Source organism: Dendrobates tinctorius, unplaced genomic scaffold (genome assembly GCF_039654945.1).
Source record: "Dendrobates tinctorius isolate UK_male_01 unplaced genomic scaffold, ASM3965494v1 ptg000020l, whole genome shotgun sequence".
Classification (NCBI taxonomy): Eukaryota; Metazoa; Chordata; class Amphibia; order Anura; family Dendrobatidae; genus Dendrobates; species Dendrobates tinctorius.
In genome coordinates, this window is record NW_027361688.1 from 46,959,107 (window position 1) to 46,980,239 (window position 21,133).

Genomic DNA, 21,133 nt, shown 5'->3' on the forward strand with positions numbered 1-21,133 from the left:
TAGTCCCAGGTGGGACATCACTGTCCTGTGACAGATCGCTGATCTGTCACATCACAGATCACTGTGACAGATCAGCAATCTGTCACAGGCAGTTCTGCAGACTTCCTCATGCCTGCGCTTTGCAGGCAGTGAGGAAGTCAGCTCCCTACAGGCCCCCGAAGGCCCCCGTCGCCATCTTGGATCCGGGGGCCTGTAGGGAAAGAGTCCCCCACAGCAGCGCTGCACGTTGCGCTGCCGTGGGGGCTCAGGGAAGCACGGAGGGAGCCCCCTCCCTGCCGAAGCTTCCCTTTAACTGCCGGTACACCGCGATCGTGTTTGATCGCGGTGTACAAGGTGTTAACGCGTCGGGGGCGGTCTGTGACCGCCCCTGACACATTGTGCCAGTTGTCAGCTGTGATAATCAGCTGACACCCGGCCGCGATCAGCGGTGCTCACCACGTGGGCGCCGCTGATCACATTAGACGTACTATCCCTTCCTTGGGGATTAAGTCCCAGGGCACATGGACGGGATAGTACGTCTAATGGCAGAAAGGGGTTAAGAAGGGACATAATGATTGCCACCCATTGCTCTTCACTCCCTGATGAACGAGGGCGCAGTCTGAAAAACAATTTACAGGCTTGTTGAAACAACAAGAATTGATCTCTCCCTCCAGAAAATCTGTCAGGGAGGGATATCTTGGGTTCTGGCTGAGCCTGTTCCTGAGCCAAGCCCCCAGAGCCCACCAACAGCCACAGCTACCACACCAACCCTCCGTGCAGCCCCCTAATCTCATTAGTAAGGATCTGCAGCATTTGGGCAAAGGGCTGAACTGGGTCCATGGCTCAGCAGAAAAAAAAAGTTATTGGTTGGTGATAATATCACGATGACCCAACCTGTGTGACACGACCCGCTGGCCGGTAACTAAAACAACAAGACCCGGCACGTGATACTGTCCAGTTGTGAACTCATTTTCTGGTTTAACTCTGGCTTCTGGTGAGGGTGGTGGAGCTGGATGTGTTGACAGAGGAGTCGTGAGTTCTCCATCCGGGCTCCCTCTAGTGGTAACAGTAGGTAATGAAGCTGATCTAAATGACAGAGACCTGCCACCTGAGGAGGAGGACTGTGAGTGGACATCAGGAGTCTGACTGGATTTTAGACAGCTGACTCCCTAATTCTGTGCTGGTGATTTTCCTGCCCTGAGGTTCTGGTTCCCAGTTCTGTTCCTGCCTTCTCAAGCTAAGTGTGCTCTGCTATTTTTTCACATGAGATTTGGTCTGGTTTTCTCAGTTTTTGTTGTCAGCCACCCCCTGCTGGGGCTGTGATGAATTTCCATTCTTATTTCTCTGTTTATGCCAGTTTGCTTTTTTTCCCTGATCAGATTGGTCTCTTTTTGCTGTCTTTAAAATATACCAGAGTGCTGATATAGGGAATTGAAGTCTAGTGACTTCAGGGTTTTTGTTATCAGAAAGTGTTGGACATTTTTTGGCAGGGTTTTGTGCGTGATTGCAGACAGCATCTTTCCTTTCCTGTCCTTTCTAGTTAGTTTGGGCCCCATCGTTTGCTCAGCCTATTTTCCTATCTGCGTTTGTGTTTTCATCTTGTCTCACCGACAATACATGTTTGGGGGCTGTCTATTTCTTTTGGGTCTGCTCTGGGGAAGTTTAGATTTCCCCTTTTCTTGCTTTAGGTTTATTTAGTTCTCCGGCTGTGACGAGGCGTCTAGGATCATCGTAGGTACGCTCCACGGCTACTGCTAGTTGTTTGGATAGGATCAGGGGTCTGCAATCTGCTTAGTTACCAACCCCTCTGGCTTTCTGTGGCTTAGCTTGTTTTTGTTTTTCCTCCTCGGTGACTCATTCATAACAGAATCACCAGCCATACCGCAGATTCTAGGGTACTCAAAAGCAGGAAAAAAAAAAAGAGAAAAGTGTCAGAATTTTTTTTATGCATTTTTCCTCTTTTTCTCTGGGGCCGTAGGAGGATTTTTTCCTTAATGGAGATTAAGCAATTGTCTGATCATGTGGAGCAGCTTGCTGCTGAAGTGCGGGGAATTTCCGCCTATCTCGCTCAATCACATGCGGTTGAACCCAAAATCCCTACTCCTGATGTGTTTTCTGGAGATCGGTCTAAATTTTTGAATTTTAAGAATAATTGTAAATTATTTCTTGCCTTGAAGCTTAATTCATCGGGAACTCTTCGCAGCAGGTTAAAATTGTCATCTCCTTGCTGCGTGGCGATCCCCAGGATTGAGCGTTTTCTTTTTGACACCTGAAGATCCTATTCTGACTAATATGGGTGCATTTTTTCAGGCCTTGGGGTTGTTGTATGATGGACCTAATGCTATTGATCAAGCTGAGAAAGCCCTATTGGTATTGAACCAGGGTCAGGATTCTGCAGTTATACTGTCAAAAATTCCGAAAGTGGACGGTCCTTACTACATGGAATGATGGTGTCTTGGCAGCTCTCTTTCGCAAGGGTTTATCAGAAACCGTAAAAGATATTATGGTGGGATTTCCTGTTCCCTCTTGTCTTGATGATTCTATGTCATTAGCCATTCAAGTTGATCGCCGTTTACGTGAACGTAAAACTACACGAGAGGTGTTTCCACCTTTTGAACAAATGTCTGAACCTATGCAATGTGATAGAGTTTTGTCTAGGGTGCAACATCAGGAGTATAGAAGACGTAATAAGCTGTGTTTTTTCTGTGGAGATGCCTCTCATAATATTCCTCTCTGCCCTAAACGAGAGAAATGTTTTGCACACACATTTGCTGTGTGTGGCGTACAACCTAAGTTTCTTTTGGCAATTACTCTAATCTGCTCCTTATCCACATTTTCCGCCAAGGCTTTTGTGGATTCAGGAGCGGCTTTGAATCTGATGGATTTGGATTTTGCTAAACATTGTGGTTTTCCCATGATACCTCTGCGGATGCCTATTCCTTTGAGGGATATTGATGCTACTCCTTTGGCGGAGAATAAACTTCAGTTTTGGACCCAGGTGATAATGCGGGTCGTCCGAGACCACCAAGAAAATTGTAGATTTTTGGTACTGCATAATTTGCATGACACTATTGTTCTGGGTTTTCCCTGGTTGCAAATCCATAATCTAGTTTTGGATTGGAAATCTATGTCTGTGGTGAGTTGGGGCTGTCGGTGTGCTCTTGATGACACTCCTGTTTTCTCCACCTCTCCCCAGTCTCATGATGTTCCTGACTATTTGGCTGATTTTTATGATGTATTTAGTGAGAGTAAGTCTATGTCCCTGCCTCCTCATAGAAGTTATGATTGTGCAATTGAGTTGAAACCTGGGTGTAAATTTCCCAAGGGTCGGCTTTTCAACGTATCTGTACCTGAACACGAGGCTATGCAATCTTATATTAAGGAATCGTTGGAGAAGGGTCATATTAGACCATCCTCTTCACCCTTAGGTGCTGGGTTTTTTTTGTGGCGAAGAAAGATGGTTCATTAAGGCCTTGTATTGACAATCGTTCCCTTAACAAGATTACGGTTAAATATCAGTATCCGTTACCCCTGATTTCTGATTTATTCTCCAGAGTTAAAGGTGCCTGCTGGTTTACTAAGCTTGACCTCAGTGGGGCATATAATCTTATTCGCATCAAGCATGGGGATGAATGGAAGAAGGCGTTTAATACTCCGGAGGGACATTTTGAGTATCTGGTGATGCCTTTTGGGCTCACTAATGCCCCATCTGTCTTCCAATCCTTCATGAATGATATTTTCCGGGACTTTGTGGATAAGTTTTTGATCATCTATTTGGATGATATTCTGATCTTTTCCAGTGATTGGGATTCTCATGTGGAACATGTTCGGACTGTGTTCCGGATTTTGAGGGAGAATTCCCTGTATGTTAAGGGATCAAAATCAAAATACCTTTTTGGTGTACAGAGGATTTCATTTTTGGGATTTATTTTGTCTTCATCAACAATTGAAATGGACCCGGCTAAGGTACAGGCCATTTATGATTGGGTTCAGCCCACTTCTTTGAAGGCTCTCCAGAAGTTTTTGGGTTTTGCTAATTTTTATCGTAAATTTATAGCTAATTTTTCTGGTATTGACAAACCTCTGACTGATCTGACCAAGAAGGGCGCTGATGTGCTGAATTGGTCTCCGGAGGCTGTTTTGGCATTTCAGGAGCTGAAGCGGAGGTTCACTTCTGCTCCGGTTTTACGGCAACCTGATGTCTCACTTCCATTTCAGGTGGAGGTAGATGCTTCGGAGATTGGTGCAGGAGCAGTTTTGTCACAAAAAGATCCGGTGACTTCTGAAATGAATCCTTGTGCCTTCTTTTCCCGAAAGTTTTCCCCATCTGAACGCAACTATGATGTGGGGAATCGGGAATTGTTGGCCATGAAGTGGGCATTCGAGGAGTGGAGACATTGGTTGGAGGGAGCTAGACATCAAGTTGTGGTCCTTACTGACCACAAGAATTTGATTTACCTGGAGTCAGCCAAACGCTTGAATCCTAGACAGGCTAGGTGGGCCTTGTTTTTCATGCGTTTTGATTTTGTGGTCTCCTTTCTTCCGGGCACTAAGAATGTTAAGGCAGACGCCCTTTCTTGGAGTTTCTTTGCTGATTCTAATATTGTGACCAAACCTACTACCATACTAGGTGAGGGGGTAGTTCTTTCTGCCATCTCGCCTGATTTGAGACGTGCCCTGGAAGAATTTCAAGAGGACAAACCTGAGCGTTGTCCTATGGTAAAATTGTATGTTCCTGACCAGTGGTGGAAGAGAGTGATGTCTGAAGTTCCTTGCTCCACGTTGGCTGGTCATCCAGGTATTTTTGGTACCAGAGATTTGGTGAGTCGGTCTTTTTGGTGGCACGCCTTATCTCGTGATGTCAGGAATTTTGTGCAGCCTTGTGGGACTTGTCCCCGGTCTAAACCCTGTTCTCGTTCTAGTGGGTTGTTGATGCCCTTGCCGGTGCCCAAGAGGCCATGCACCTATATCTCAATGGATTTTATTTCTGATCTTCCTGTCTCTCAGAGAATGACTGTTATCTGGGTGATTTGTGATAGATTTTTGAAGAAGGTCCATCTTGTACCACTCCCAAAGCTGCCATCTTCCTCAGAGTTGGTGCCCTTGTTTTTACAACAGGTGGCTTGGTTGCATGGGATTCCTGAGAACATTGTGTCGGATAGAGGAGTCCAGTTTGATTCCAAATTTTGGAAAGCTTTTGTTCCAAGCTGGGAATTCAGTTATCCTTCTCCTCTGCGTTTCACCCACAGACCAATGGGCAGACTGAGAGAACAAACCAGACTTTGGAGTCTTATTTGAGATATTTTATATCTGCTGATCAGGATGATTGGGTCTCATTTTTGCCCTTGGCCGAATTTGCCCTAAATAATAGAGCTAGTTCTGTCACAATGATGTCGCCCTTCTTCTGTAAATTTGGGTTTCATCCTCGATTTTCTTCAGGGCAAGTGGAATCTTCAGCCTGCCCAGGTGTTGACACTGTGGTAGAGAGAATGCGGCAGATTTGGGACCAAGTGGTGGATAAGTTGTCCCTCTCTCAAGAGAAGGCCCAGCGGTTTTCCAACCGGCATAGGACCATTAGTCCCCGGTTTAAAGTGGGTGATATGGTTTGGTTGTCGTCAAAAAATATCTCTATGAAGGTTGCGTCTCCAAAGTTCAAGCCAAGATTTATTGGACCTTATAGGATTTTGGAGATTCTTAACCCGGTTTCTTTTCGATTGGCTCTTCCAGTTACATTTAAGATCCATAACGTGTTTCATAAGTCTCTGTTGAAGAGGTTTGTTGAGCCAGTGGTTCCTATGGCGGCACCTCCTGACCCTGTGTTGGTTGAGGGTAATGTGGAATATGAGGTGAAGAAAATACTGGATTCTCGTCTGGCTAGACGGAGACTCCAGTATTTGGTCAAGTGGAAGGGTTATGGCCAGGAGGACAATTCTTGGGTCCCGCCTTTGAAATTCATGCTGACAGATTGGTTCGTGCTTTTCACTGGGCCCATCCTGATCGGCCCGGTGGCGAGAATGAGGGTTCGGTGACCCCTCCTGAAGGGGGGTACTGTTGTGAACGAATTTTCTGGTTTACCTCTGGCTTCTGTTGAGGGTGGTGGAACTGGATGTGTTGACAGAGGAGTCTTGAGTTCTCCATCCGGGCTCCCTCTAGTGGTAACAGTAGGTAAAGAAGTTGATCTAAATGGCAGAGACCTGCCACCTGAGGAGGAGGACTGTGAGTGGACATCTGGAGTCTCTGACTGGATTTAAGACAGCCAACTCCCTAATTCTGTGCTGGTGATTTTCCTGCCCTGAAGTTCTGGTTTCCAGTTCTGTTCCTGCCTTCTCAAGTTAAGTGTGCTCTGCTCTTTTTTCACATGAGATTTGGTCTGATTTTCTCAGTTTTTGTTGCCAGCTAGGCCCTGCTGGGGCTGTGATAAATTTCCATTCTTATGTCTCTGTTTATGCCAGTTTGCTTTTTGTCCCTGATCAGATTGGTCTCTTTTTGCTCTGTCTTCAGAATATACCAGGGTGTTGATATAGGGAATGGAAGTCTAGTGACTTCAGGGTTTTTGTTATCAGAAAGTGTTGGACATTTTTTGGCAGGGTTTTGTGCGTGATTGCAGACATCATCTTTCCTTTCCTGTCCTTTCTAGTTAGTTTGGGCCCCATTGTTTGCTCAGCCTATTTTCCTATCTGTGTTTGTGTTCTCATCTTGTCTCACTGACAATACATGCTTGGGGGCTGTCTATTTCTTTTGGGTCTGCTCTGGGGCAGTTTAGATTTCCCCTTTTCTTGCTTTAGGTTTATTTAGTTCTCCGGCTGTGACGAGGCACCTAGGATCATCGTAGGTACGCTCCACGGCTACTGCTAGTTGTTTGGATAGGATCAGGGGTCTGCAATCTGCTTAGTTACCAACCCCTCTGGTTTTCTGTGGCTTAGCTTGTTTTTGTTTTTCCTCCTCGGTGACTCATTCATAACACTGTCCTGTGTGACATAGCCCACAGGCCAGTAACTAAAACAACAAGACACGGGGAAAGGGGAAACAGTTACAACGGTGGGCCCTGTGATAGGGGATGGGGACGTGGAGACCTCCTGCACTCCCCTGAGTCAGTGTCCCTAACGCTCCTAACGGTCCCTATGCCGGTTCCGCACTGGGCGCCAATCAGGAACCTGTCACCCTAGCACACCCTACACTTATCCTTTGCTAGGGAGCTGGGTGGTGCAGGCACTGGCCCCACCACTGTACTAATACACACTAAGGAAAAACACAAACAGGGAAACACCACTTAGCTTTACTCTGTTGCACTTGCTCCTGGCAACAGAGTCCACCACCAGAATGCAGCTCTCCTCCTGAATCACTGCCACCAAGCTCTGTCAGAGCTACATGGAAATCCCCTATGACTCCTTCCACACCAGGGCTAAGACAGTGCTGCAAGGAATGCTCACCAGCTCCTTCCTCCACCAAGAATGGTTGAAATGAACACTATCACCAACACTGATTGCAACATCTGTGACTCTTTTATAGCAGAGCCAGAGAAATCACACCTGCATTAATCATGTGCACTTAACTAAAGAAACCAGAGTGCAATGATGCTCACCACCACTGGGGGCAAACTTACAACAAAAGACACCACAGTGCAATAATCCTAATGGCCACCAGGGGCAAAAACCAAACTATAGCACAGCTTAAGAAAAAAAAGGTTACCTGTGCTTTTCATCAGTCCTGATCCAGCATGGATCATGACTGGAGGAAACATCAGCAGAGAACGGTAAGGGAGGAAACATCAGTGCAGAATGGTAAGGGAGGAAACATCAGTACAGAAAGGTAAGGAAGGAAACATCAGAACAGAATGGTAAGGAAGGAAACATCAGTGCAGAAAGGTAAGAGAAGAAACAGTGCAGAATGGTAAGGGAGGAAACATCAATGCAGAATGGCAGAATGGTAAGGGAGGAAACATCAGTGCAGAATGGTAAGAGAGGAAACATCATTGCAGAATGGTAAAGGAGGACATATCAGTGTAGAAAGGTAAGGAAGGAAACATCAGAACAGAATGATAAGGGAAAAACATCAGTGCATAAAGGTAAGAGAAGAAACATTAGTGCAGAATGGTAAGGGAGGAAAAATCAATGCAGAATGTAAGAGAGGAAACATCATTGCAGAATGGTAAAGGAGGACATATCAGTGCAGAAAGGAAAGAGAGGAAACATCTGTAAAGACTGAGTAACTGTAAGTAAACACTGCCACCTGCTTGACCAAACTGAAAGTGTAAGTGAAAAAAGAAAAAAGTGTGTTAGCAGAAACCGTGTTAGGGAGGAAACATCAATGCAGAAAGCTAAGGGTGGAAACATTAGTGAAGAAAGATAAGGGTGAAAACATCAGTGCAGAAAAATAAGGGTGGAAACAAGGCCAGCTCCAGGTTTTCGTGGGCCACGGGTGAAAGAGTCTCACTGGGCCCCTTTAACACATATCATTATTCATGATGCATAGATATGGCAGAGAAACATTGGTATTGTGCAATTCCAAAGATTTCACTTACTTCTTACATTAAATTAGTGAAAATTGTAAGTGTATTGTAAGTGTATTGTAAATTTTGCAATGAGCCCCATATATTGCTCCATACAGTATTATGGGCACCACATAGTGCTTCATTCAGAATAATGGACCCCACCCCATATATTGCTCCATACAGTATAATGAGCCCCATATATTGCTCCATTAAATATAGTAGACCACATATATTGCTCAATATAGAATAATGAGTCCCATACAATGCTCCATACAGTATAATAAGCTCTATATACAGTATTGCTACATACACAGTAATGAGCCCCATATATTGCTCGATACAGAAAAAAGACCCCATATATTGCTCCATAAAGTATAATGAGCCCCAAATATTGCTCCATACATTATAATGGGCCCCATATTATGCTTTATACAGTATAATGAATCCCATGTAATGCTCGATAAAGAATAAAGAGCTTCATATATTGCTTCATACAGCATAATGGACCCTATATATTTCTCCATACAGAATAATGAGCCCCATATATTGCTCCAAGCAGTATAATGAACTCCATATATTGCTCTATTCACTATAATGTGCCCCATAAAATGCTCCATACAGTACAATGAGCCCCATATATAGCGCCAAACAGTATAATGAGCCCTTTATAATGCTTCATGCTGTATAATGAACCCCATATATTGCTCCATACATAATGGACCCAATATCATGCACCTGTCATGGGTTTACCATATCCGAGAGGAGGCAGAAGACTGCAGCACCTGGTTTCTTCTTCTCCTACACTGTTTAGAAGCACTTCATCTTCTTATTAAATGGTGTCAATTTCTTTTGGCAGTGCAGGGTTTAATCTGCTCAGTTGAGAGCTCCTGGAGTATTAAGGTTCTCAGCTGTGCTCTGTTAGCCACTCCCATCTCCAATATAAACTAGATCCTGGCTAACACTGATTGTCAAGAGATAGCTTATACTGCATGGCTGGAGGTTGTTGTTTTTGGTTATTATTGGACAAGGCATTTGGTGGATTGATCTGTAACTATTGCTAGATTTTGAAAGTGTAATAATTCCCTTTCTTCTCCTAATTTGGTTTAACCCCAACCTCCACTCTTCAGTGCATTCATCTGTTATATGTGTAAGTATATTTGTATGTTTGGTATTTTTCACTACCCATTACCTTGTTAGCCTGGCTGGTGTACAATGGTACACTACTACTCCCCTCTTCCCTGGGTGGGGGAAGGGTACAGACAAAGGGTGGATCCAGGAGCTAAGGCAAGGTAATTAACCCTGGCATCTTCACCATCAGAAGAAATTTTGGGAGCAGGGAGAGCTAAAGCGCCATTAGCATTAGGGAGAGGAAAGAAACCCCTGATACCGGGACACTTGACAGTAGAGTCGTGACCACTCCATGCAGTATATGATGGCCCCATATAATGATCCATACATAATGGGCCTATATAAGGCTTCATACAGTATATGATGGGCCCCATATAAAATGGGACCCATATAAAGCTCTATACATAATGAGTCCCATATAATGCTCTATACATAATGAGCCACAAATATTGCTCCATACAGTATATGATGAGTCTCATATAATGCTCAATTTATAATGGGCCCCATATAATGCTCCATACATATAATGCTCCAGTATATGATGGGCCCCATATATTGCTCCATATATAATGAGCCCCATATAATGCTCCAGTATATGATGGGCTGCATATATTGTGCTATATATAATGGGCCCCATATTTTTCTCCAGTATATGATGGGCCTCAGATAATGCTCCATACAGATAATGCTCCATACAGAAGGCTCCATACAGAATCAAATACTCACTTCTTGCTGGCCGCTGCTCTGCTCCAGAATCTTTGCTTTATTCTGGTTCTCTGCACTGTGACAGCTCAGAGCAGAGGGCACACACTAGTCACATCATTGCGACCTCTGACCTGAAACATCAGAGCCAGAAGACGCGGACGACGCCACAACGGAGGAATGAGGAGAGGTAAGCATTGCAATATCAGGGTCCTGAGCAAGCAGGTGGGGCCCACTCGCAGGCGCTGGCACTGGCACTGCGCCAGCATAGCATGCCAGTGTCCCAGATGGCAAGTGAATCCCCCCACCTGCTCATGGCTCCGACACTTGATTGAGTGCGTCAGGTGCTGACGCCTTTCCTCGGTGGAAACGTCAGTACAGAAAGTAAAGGAGGAAATATCACTGTAGAAAGGTAAAGGAGGAAAAATCAGTGCAGAAAGGTAAGGGAGGAAACATCTGTATCTATAAGCATTTGTCATTTTATGCATAAATGTACATCCCAATAGGCTGTGTGATTTAGACCTTATCATAAAATAAATTGACACGGTGCTTGTAAACACATCATCATGGCTTTTTCTTTGTAAATGCCTGTCAAGAGTTACCACAATGAAAGTTGCTCTCTGTGTGATTAATATGCTTCTTTTTTCCATAGATATATCAGGGAATTGCACATTTGCACATGAAACAGAATGATGCAAGTGAAATGATATATTTTTTAAATCTTATTAACACCAGATTATTTGTACCATATTCGTAGCTTCCCTTTAAGACCCTGCAACTAGAAAAGATGAATCCTTTAAGTGCAGTTCAGAAAAGAAGCATTTCTGTGGCATGTTTAAAAAGCCCAGTTAAGCAGCTTTTCCTTTTTTTTTCCCTGCGTTCATGTCCGCTGGCTCTTGTTCCCCCCAATGCACACACTCTGTTCTCATTTACAATCAAAACAATTTAAGCTCCGAGTCTATCTTCTCAAATGGACAGAGTCGGAGCCAGCGGTACGTCAGATGAGCTCCAAACCCTTTGATGAAAAGGTCAGCATCTACCAAGATTCAGTTCTGGAAGCAAAACAGCTAGACTGGAATATACCTCCAGCTTTTATTAAAAAAAAAAAAAAAAATGGTTTTCGGGCCATTGCTTTAAGGCAGGGTAAGCCACAGGACGCAATGTATCACATCTACTAAACATGACATTTTTTTAACAGGTGTCCCCCTTAACCAGAAAGTAACTTCAGGGTGGTCAATTCTGAGAAAATGTGCTCAGGCACAATCATTCTACATTAATATATGTCTGGAATAAAAAAAGAAGTTACATTCTAAATATTAATGTACTACCTTGGATTTACACACGAATATTGGCCTCATGTGTACACCAAAATGTAAAATGGTTGTTTGGTTTAGAACAAAGAATGTATTTCCCACCCAGGAAGGATTGAGCACATCCATGCATTACAAGAACAGTTCATTAATTTTAATTCTAATGTGTAATGCTCCATTCCTCCTTTGGAGGCACTATAGGGAAATTAAGTAGCTTCTGCTAGTACCCCTCTGAGACTACCGAAATTACTGCTTTTCCCAGACTACATTGTAATCAGATTATTGTCATGAGATTTTACTAACAAAAGGAATTTTCCAAAATCTTTCTTTCATCTAGCTCTATCAGGCTTATTTAGAGTTCTTTCCTTTAGTTAAAGCCAGATTTGCTTTTAGGCCTCTTTCACAATTCCTGGTATTTCCGGTACTAGAAAAACTAGTGCCAATGCTGTCCGTGTCTGTGTGTGTTCGCGTGTACAATCCGTGTGGTATCTGTGTGCCGTCCGTGTGTACAATCAGTGTGACACGTACTGGAATAGAATGCAGAATAAAAAGACAGATGTTTAGATGTTAGAAGTGTAGAGTGATTGGCAAATAAAAATAAATATTCAGTGAGATATATAAAAGGTGATTTCCATGTATGGTTTTCTGTACTTGTATTTAGAAAAAAAATAAATTAATAAAAAATATTGTGTGGGATCCCACTTATTTTTAATGCCCAGCTAAGGGAAAGCAAATAGCTGTGAGCTGGTTTTATTAATCTAGGAAGAGGCCAATATCCATGAACCTTCCCTGCTTATTAATAGCAGATCACAGCTTCTTACTTAGCTTTTACTGGTTATTAAAAAGACAGTGTCATGGGAATACCTTGACAGAAAGTGGTCAGAAGATTGCAGAGTCTGGACATATGAAATACTGCCCCTAAATAGTTTAGGTTATTAATTGCTCTATCATTGCAAGGGTTAATCAGCTTGGTTTATCTCCTTGAGTTCTAAATCCTGAATTGTCTCAGCTGTTCTGTGTTGGCCACTCTCTTATGGCATATATGCTCGTCACTGGCACTTTGTAATTGCCAGTGAAAGTTCTACCTCCTGGCTAGATGTTGGAGGAGTAAATAAGTGTTTGGAGTTGGCGGTTGGAGAGTGTTCAGGAGATTTCTGCTTAGGGTTGCTTTGAATTTTTATCCTATGCTTTCGTTATCTTTCAGCACTTTGTAAATTACATTTTTTGTCATCTGGCAGATAGATTTGTGGTAATCTCTCTGGATGAAATATTAACTTATTCTCCAGACCTCAAATCACATCAGGTACATGAATGGCAAGTCTTACAAATACTCTGGGACAATAAATTATATGTCAAATCAGAGACATGTATATTTTCAGTTCAGAAGATCCCTTTTCTGGGTTATATCTTATGGGTTTTTAGGATTTGACAATTACTACAGTAATTTCATCAAAACATTTTCTGTGGCGGTCAAATCACTGATGGATAAATGACCAATTCGGCCAGGGAGGCATTTGCTACTTTAAAGACATGTTTTGCTTCCGTGCTGATTCCTATGCATCATTGTCTTAGCTCATGCATTCATTGTAGAGGTTGATGGGTCAGAAGTGAGGGTAGGAGCTGTATTCTCGCAGGGTTTATTTCCAAGTAAATGGCAATCGTGTGTTTGCATCTCCTAGAAACTGTCATCCATGGAATGAAACTTTGACATTTTTAATCGGGAACTATTGGCAATAAAATGGGTCTTTTAGGCTGACTTGATGGCAACTAGGCGTCATGATTATCCTCCACCTCTTCAGAGATGAGTTGACTTTCCCCAAAGTGGCTTTCTATTGGCCGTGGGTGCTCAAATGTTTGGGCATCACTGCACTCCATCTCCTCATGACCCTCTTTAATGATGCATGTTGAGAGGCCTGAAAAATTAGAAGGGAACATAAACCGTACCTCAGAATGACCAACATTGGGGTGATATGTCTCCTGAGACTCTTGATGGTCGGAGGACCAGCTTGAGGATTCAGAGGCCCAACCTCTTGGCTACTGAGACTAGACCATGTGGAAAACTTCACGGTACTGCTTGTCAACACACTGTTGCCTTTGTCTGCCATCCAACCTACAAGATTCTTGCATTTGTCTGGGTTCATCAGTGGTGTAGCGCGCTGGTCAAATTTTGACAGGAAGCTGGAATGAGATACAGTCACCTTCTGATCTGTCACATGGCCTCGGCGGTCACCATCACATCTATGTGCCATAACGTCACCCTCTCTCATATTGAATACATTATTCTAAAGAAAAAAAATTACTGGCTTTTTTTTCACAAGTACCCTCACAAAGGTGTTATGTACAAATTCACTGTATCTAGCAATGTGTGGCTATTTTTTTCAGATATCAGCTTTATTACATGGCAAAAGCAGACTCACGAAAATTACAGGTAAATAGTCATGCTTGCGTATCTCAGCAGCCTTTGCGCCAATCGTACAACTGCCAGATAAGAATTTGCTATTTAATAAACCAATAGAAAATTAGTATTTTTTTATATTGCCTTGCTGGCACACTGCAACAGCAGACTAATGAAAATTATTGCCACTGGTAAATTGTGACATTTACTTATCTTTGCCTGGATTGTGCCAGTTGCACAACTGCTAAATAAAGATACGCTATTTATTAAACCAATAGAAGATTTGTATTTTTTTATATCGCATTGCTGACACAGTGCAATAGTGGACTGATGAAAATTATTGCCACTGGTAAATTGTCATTTTTATTTACCTCTGCCCAGATTACACCAGTCTCACAACTGCTAGATAAAGATATGCTACTTATTTAACCAATAGAATTTTTGGGGGATTTTTTAGATCACCTTTATGAGACACGTCAACAGCACACTCAGGCTATGTGCCCACGTAGTGTTTAAATCCGGACACTGAAAACCGGACTCCTTCCCAGAAATTGCGCGTTTTTTCTGCGTGATTTTACCACGATTATATTTGTGATTTTGCCGCGATTTTCGCGTGCGATATTCAAGCAATTTCCAAGCGATTTGAAGCATCGCTTGGAATGTGATTGACAGGTTGGTCACACTCGTCAAACATAGTGTTTGACAAGTGTGACCAGGTTTTTACTATTGAGGCCGCCTATGCGACATCAATAGTAAATGAAAGAATGTAAAAAATAATTAAAAAATCGGGGTATATTTACCTTCCGACGTCCCGCGCAGTCTCAGCGACGCTGCCGTTCCCAGCGATGCCTTGCGAGACCTGTGATGACGTTGGTCTCACGTTGCTATAGTGATCTCACGAGACCGCTATAGTAACGCGAGACTACGTCATCACAGGACCTTGCCGCAAGGCATTACTGGGAGCGCTGTGGCCCAGGAAGGCAGCGCGGGACATCGGAAGGTAAATATACCCCGATTTTTTATTTTTTATTCTTTTTTTTTACAGGGGTATGGTACCCAGGGCCTGGAGGACAGTCTCCTCTCCTCCACACCGTGGGTACCAACCGCACATGAGACGCTTAACTTTGCGCATGGTGGGCATAGCCACATGCGGGAAGTAAGCAATTCTCATGCATTCCTATGGGTGCGGAATAGCGGCAATTCTTTACGATTCCGCACAAAAGAATGAGCATGCTGCGATTTTTTCTGCAATGCGATTCCGCCGTGGAAAAAAGCGCAGCATTAGCACAGCATGTGCGGAATGCCATAGGAATGCATGGGGTGCATTCTGTACAAGATTTTTAAACGTTTTCGCAGCATTTTCGTGCCGAAAATCGCGGCAAAAACGCTTAAAAATCGCATCGTGGGCACACAGCCTCAGGGAAATTATTGGTATCTAGTAACGTTTGCATAGCTCAACAGGCTTTGCGCCAGTCGTACAACTGCTAGATAAATATTAGCCATTTAGTACAACTGCTAGATAAATATTAGCAATTTAAGCAATAGGCAACTAATATTATTAAGCAATTAGCTTTAAAAAATGATTTTACTATATGCTGGCACTGAGGAATATTATTCAGTTGTTATAAAAATGTATATGCTGCTACATTGGAATATTATGCATGTCCAAAAAAATTGGTTTTGCATATGCTGGTACTAATATAATTTGCCTCTAAAAAGAGCCGTCTTTGTAGATTATGGTAGTACCAGTATAGGGAACAGGGTACATGATATTTTTGACATACAAATTGTGCAATATATCAGGGCACTACACTCGCCCTAATAAGCCCTAGTGCGTCCCTTCCTTGCCGCGGAGGTTGGCACCCTAATATATGCGATATGGCGCCCCCGCTCAACGTCGGTGACCCTAATAGCACCCTAAACAGACCCTAGTCCACGAAGAGGATGCACAAAAAAAACACAAACACACACAAATCCCGAAAAAATGACCCCTGGTGGAGAGACCATGTACTGTCTCTAGGAGTACACCTAATCTTAACACAGAGTGGTGGGTATATATCCACCCTCATATCTCGTAGTAAAAAATGCTTATGGTTGCAGCTCAATTAGAAACTTATCTTGTAGGAAAAAATGCTAAATGCTGCATAGATGACAGACTGTAGCTTTCTAAAAAAGCGTTTACACATAACAACAATGCATAGATCAAATCCAAAAGGAGTTCATCAGGAAAACATATTTGCTGATCTAATGTGTCCAAAGGACATAATAGTCCTCAAAATTCACAATAGACACAATAGTCTCTTTTATAAACGAGGATGGCAGAAAACACCATTAAATTCATTCATGGGATAACCCAATTACCCAATAAACAAATTGCCATCCATCAGTCTGTCAGCATAAAAATTCAAAAAAATACTTATCAGCCATCAGATGATATCGAGCCCAGCCCGACGCGTTTCCCCCTCTTGGATGCTGAGGGTTCATCAGGGGAAAAAGAGAGCAAGGGGTCTCATCACCCCAGCCGAATGATCAATGCAGTATGCGGCGTGTTTTCTGTCTCCCGCCGGCTCATATTTACCGCGTTCAGACTGCGACGTCACTTCCGGTATCACGCCGTGATTGTGTGTCTTCCTTGCAATCATTGCAGTGGGACGCGCCCCCATATCATGTGACCACAATCATCACTTCCGGTAGCGCATCCTAATTACACGCACTACTAGTGATCAATACACTGGAGTATAGTCCCACCGCCACATCATGTGACCCTAATCGTCACTTGACAACATCTCTGTACCGGAAACCCACATCTACAAATAGTCTTCTTAGGTGGGAAAGTCATCATCCTCTCCCCCTGAAACGTGGTATCCCCAGGGGACAGTTTCTCAGACTTAGGAGGAACTGCTCCGATTGGGGTGATTTTCAGGCCCAGTCTAGGGACCTGTGTGATAGGTTTAAGGATAGGGGTTATCCCACCAATGTCATTCAACCTGCCTTTAAATTGGCCAGACAGACTAGGAGATCTTCACTATTAAACCCGAGAGAGAAGAAAGATACGGAAAATCTGACTAGACTAATAGGTACCTTTGACGACCAGTCAAAGAGAGTAATGGAGATTTTGAGGAAACACTGGGATATACTCAGGACAGACCAAGATATTAGGGGGATAATTTCTCCCAAACCCTCAGTGACCTATAGGAAGGGAAAATCCATAAGAGATCTAGTGGTTAAGAGTCATCTGGAACCACATAAGAAGGAGGGGACTTGGCTACAAAACAGGCAGGTTGGGACGTTTAGATGCAGACACTGTAGTTTTTGCAAGCATGTGGTACCATCAAAAACGTTTAGTAGTGCCTATACGAAAAGAACGTATAAAATGAACTCATTTGCTAATTGCAAAACTGCAGGAGTTGTTTATCTGTGCACATGTTCTTGTCCGTTGGATTATGTGGGCAAAACTAAGCGGGAACTCCGGATACGGATTGGGGAACATTTGGGAGACATTAGACACAAAAGAGAGACCCCATTAGCACGTCATGTTAATCTTGTTCATGGCGGTGATGAGAAACAGATTGGATTTTGTGTTATTGAAAGGGTTCAACCCACAGTGAGGCAGGGGGATTGGGATAAGAAGATCCTACAACGGGAAACATGTTGGATTTTTTGGCTAGAATCACAAAGCCCTAAAGGCCTCAATGAAAATTTGAATTTTACTAGTTTCTTGTAGTTAGTGTATCTGATGGATCCACCATGCTATTTTTTCATGCTCTTTTTGAGCAAAGAGATTGTTCTTGGATATTTATCATCCTATGTTTGGACCATTTGATTAGCTGGGATACATAGAGTTGTCTCCTGTAGGGGTTAATAACAACACTGTTCATGATGTCTTATGGATGCGGTTTATTATTTTGCGGATATATAATTTTCTTCAGTTTGTTTAGCCCTGGATAATGCTGCCTTTGGGCTTATGTGTTTAGTTACCCCCCTTTGCTATAATACACGTCCGTGGTTAATCACACGAATTGTGGCTGTGACCTAATGTGGTTTTCTCCCCCATCCCATCTGCCATCCTCGTTTATAAAAGAGACTATTGTGTCTATTGTGAATTTTGAGGACTATTATGTCCTTTGGACACGTTAGATCAGCAAATATGTTTTCCTGATGAACTCCTTTTGGATTTGATCTATGCATTGTTGTTATGTGTAAACGCTTTTTTAGAAAGCTACAGTCTGTCATCTATGCAGCATTTAGCATTTTTTCCTACGAGATAAGTTTCTAATTGAGCTGCAACCATAAGAATTTTTTACTACGAGATATGAGGGTGGATATATACCCACCACTCTGTGTTAAGATTAGGTGTACTCCTAGAGACAGTACATGGTCTCTCCACCAGGGGTCATTTTTTCGGGATTTGTGTGTGTTTGTGTTTTTTTTGTGTATCCTCTTCGTGGACTAGGGTCTGTTTAGGGTGCTATTAGGGTCACCGACGTTGAGCGGGGGCGCCATATCGCATATATTAGGGTGCCAACCTCCGCGGCAAGGAAGGGACGCACTAGGGCTTATTAGGGCGAGTGTAGTGCCCTGATATATTGCACAATTTGTATGTCAAAAATATCATGTACCCTGTTCCCTATACTGGTACTATCCAGGTTTTAAATATTGGAATAAAAGTTAATTTTTAGGGTCAAATTTATTTTTCTTTTTGCTATCTTGGCTTTTTTCAGAATATTTGATCCATTATATATTTTTTGAGGTTTTTTCTAGATTATGGTAGTGGAAGAAAGCCTTCCTATCTCTCCTTTATCCCATAGTCTGTGCCTAATCCTAAAACATACAACACACAATGCAAAATAGCAGAGATCTTCAGTTTGTCCTTGCAATAATGATGTGAACTGATAACACCCAGGTGCCTGCCTTTCACTCTCCCTACATATTAAATCTCTCCCTACGCTATGTCCACCATCAAATATCTTATTGTCCCTCTCAGTAGCTCTTAAAAGAGCTTTTTGGAATAAATAACACTCCCTGTGACCTCGTATCACTTTTCCTATGCTCCTTTCCCTCCCCCTATGCTCACAGTACGCTGTCACTACACTGTTTCTGGTTACACTTACAATCAAGCATAGTATTGTGTGATAATGGCCATAACCAGGTGGTGGATGTAAAGCTTGCCAAGCCCACATACGTAGCATGCTTGGCCCATGTGCTCTTCTGCACCACAGCATGGTAAACGCTTTGCCCTGACCAGCGGTAACGTGAACGCTTACTGCCGTTTAGAACCGGTGTTTACAGCCTGCACTGTCACACAGATGACAACGTTAGAAATGCGGGATGTTTGAGCCCCCCATTCATTTGAATGGAATCCGGGTTTGGGATTAAGTTTGGGTACCGTTCTAATACCCAGATCAGATCTATTTAGAAAGTTTGGTTGAACTTCATGGACCAGTGAATACATCCACAGGTCCTCCCATCACTAGCGGCAACCACAAAAAAATGTAATTTTGGTACTTAGATTTTTTTTTGAATAGCGACATTTACAGATTTAATATTTGGATAGATAGAAGAAATACGAAATGACTGTCAATCAACATCGATCTGGGCACCATGCAAAATCTCACCTCGTGGGGTATCCTTGATCATGAGGAAGGTGAGAGATCAGCCAAAAACTACACAGGGGGAACTTGTTAATGATCTCAAGGCAGCTGGGACCACAGTCACCAAGAAAACCACTGGAAAGGTTTTACGCCATAAAGGTTTAAAATCCTGCAGTGCTCGCAAGTTCCCCCTGCTCAAGAAGGCACATGTACAGGCCTGTCTGAAGCCAATGAACACCGAGATAATTCTTTCAGTGATTGGGAGAAGGTGCTGAGGTCAGATGAGACAAAAATTGAGCTCTTTGGGATTAACTCAACTCGCCATGTTTGGAGGAAGAGAAATGCTGCTTATGACTTACTGAACACCTTTCCCACTTTTAAGCATGGAGGTGGAAACATTATATTTTGGGGTTGTTTCTCTACTAAGGGCACAGGACTACTTTACTGTATCTACAGTTGTGGCCAAAAGTATTGACACCCCTGCAATTCTGTCAGATAATACTCAGTTTCTTCCTGAAAATGATTGCAAACACAAACTCTTTGGTATTATTATCTTCATTTAATTTGTCATAAATGAAAAAACACAAAAGAGAATGAAGCAAAAAGCAAAACATTGATCATTTCACACAAAACTCCAAAAATGGGCCGGACAAAAGTATTGGCACCCTCAGCCTAATACTTGGTTGCACAACCTTTAGCCAAAATAACTGTGACCAACCGCTTCCGGTAACCATCAATGAGTTTCTTACAATGCTCTGCTGGAATTTTAGACCATTCTTCTTTGGCAAACTGCTCCAGGTCCCTGATATTAGAAGGGTGCCTTCTCCAAACGGCCATTTTTAGATCTCTCCACAGGTGTTCTATAGGATTCAGGTCTGGACTCATTGCTGGCCACCTTAGAAGTCTCCAGTGCTTTCTCTCAAACCATTTTCTGGTGCTTTTTGAAGTGAGTTTTGGGTCATTGTCCTGCTGGAAGACCCATGACCTCTGAGGGAGACCCAGCTTTCTCACACTGGGCCCTACATTATGCTGCAAAATTTGTTGGTAGCCTTCAGACTTCATAATGCCATGCACACTGTCAAGCAGTCCAGTGCCAGAGGCAGCAAAGCAACCCCAAAACATCAGTGAACATCCGCCATGTTTGACTGTAGGACCGCATTTTTTTCTTTGAATGCTTTTTTTTTTCTCCTGTAAACTCTCTGTTGATGCCTTTGCCCAAAAACTCTACTTTTGTCTCATCTGACCAGAGAACATTCTTCCAAAACATTTTAGGCTTTTTCAGGTAAGTTTTGGCAAACTCCAGCCTGGCTTTTTTAATGTCTCGGGGTAAGAAGTGGGGTATTCCTGGGTCTCCTACCATATAGTCCCTTTTCATTCAGATGCCGACGGATAGTATGGGTTGACACTGTTGTACCCTCGGACTGCAGGGCAGCTTGAACTTGTTTGGATGTTAGTCGAGGTTCTTTATCCAACATCCGCACAATCTTGCATTGAAATCTCTTGTCAATTTTTCTATTTCTTTTCCGTCCACATCTAG